At 39.7% G+C, this 1,453-nt stretch overlaps 1 protein-coding gene across 1 annotated transcript in view; it reads left to right on the forward strand.

Annotated features, from left to right (window-relative positions):
* The window catches only part of rhoub (ras homolog family member Ub), a 6,226-nt gene extending 5,009 nt beyond the window's left edge, over positions 1-1,217 (forward strand). The window contains exon 3 of the mRNA XM_035623747.2: positions 1-1,217. This exon is cut by the window's left edge and continues 891 nt beyond it. The gene's annotated coding sequence lies outside the window, so the exon portion shown is untranslated.
* The last annotated feature ends 236 nt before the right edge of the window (positions 1,218-1,453 follow it).

Raw genomic sequence — 1,453 nt, forward strand, 5'->3', positions numbered from 1 at the left:
GTTCCTGGCGGCGATGTTACGCACTAAAAGAATACCCTCCTCCGTTTTGTCTGATTTCATACCTTTCTTTAGTATATTATATGATGTGCTCTACACTGTAATTCAGCACCCAACACTCCTGACAGACGCTCAGCTTAAATCCAAGATACAATGGTTCTGCTATTGAGAAAGCAAAGCCACCACTGCACCTTTTTGTTTTCAAAATCTGATGCATCTATAACTTCAATAACAATTTGTTAAGAATCAGATCAAATTAATTTTGACTCATTGCTGTTGAATTACAATCAGGTGTACGTGAGTATACATTTATGTGAAATGTATGAGTTGGACTGAATGGTGTGAGTTGTTCATGAGCTGCGATTCACGTTTGTTCGACTACGAGCTAGTGCTCTAGTGGATTTCTCTACACCAGCTTGGGTCAGTGCCACATGGCGAAGCGTTGATACAACTGTCGCACTGTAAGTCAGCCACACAGTTAGAGGTCTGTAAGCTCCCCACCCAGCAACCTGTACAGGATAACACACTTCTGCTGTAGGATTTGGAGTTTTGGACTTCCAGAATTTTAACTGAAAAGCTTCACCTGAAATGTTAAACACAGTTTGTTAGTTTTCCACAACTTTTGTGGCACTGTTACAAGATATCAGCAACACATTGGGTGGTGCCACTGTACATTGTGCTCCTCAAACAGAGTCCAGACATATCTCTGAAGTCTTGCCATGCAATGGCCTTTGGACCAGTGGAGTTTGCGCCGAGTCAGTGAAACAGAAGTGGCTGATCAGCACTACACCACTGGTTTGGATGATCACAGGGTCTTTCCTCGTCTGCGCCTTAAACAGATAACTATCTGTCTTTTGTCGGTATAATTGTATTGGAGCTTTCCCTAATCATACAGTAAATGAGGTGATCACCAAAGAGACTGACTCTACATTTGCTTCTTATTTTTCAGAAGCCTCGTCATTCACCTCTGTCTTATTTATCTGTTCCGTCTGGGCCAATAATTGATCAACAGCAATACAGAGCAGATGTATGAACCATGATATGTCATTATGTATGTTACATAATAATCATTTAAGATGTTTGTAATTTCATCATTGGCTGCGCTGTCCAACACTTAATGGTACTTAATAGTATAAGTGTTTCAGATGTTGTCTGATTCTGGCATGAAATCATTTTGTTGAGCTTTATGAGCGGAACAAAATAAAATGTGAAATATTGAACTAGTTGTTTTTGTTTTTTTGTTTTTTTTACTGTTGACGCTTCCATGGAGATTTTATCTTGTCACACTGTAGAGGACATGATATCATGATAAGACTGGAGAGATGGTGTATGGGTGCCACGTTTAATGTCAAAGGTTATTAGAGTATGAATAGGTGATTTGACAGCTTATTACACAGAACCCTATGGGAAGGCTTTCAAAAAATACTCAACCGGTGATGGTGGATGTTCCTTGTTA

Source organism: Scophthalmus maximus, chromosome 11 (genome assembly GCF_022379125.1).
Source record: "Scophthalmus maximus strain ysfricsl-2021 chromosome 11, ASM2237912v1, whole genome shotgun sequence".
NCBI lineage: Eukaryota > Metazoa > Chordata > Actinopteri > Pleuronectiformes > Scophthalmidae > Scophthalmus > Scophthalmus maximus.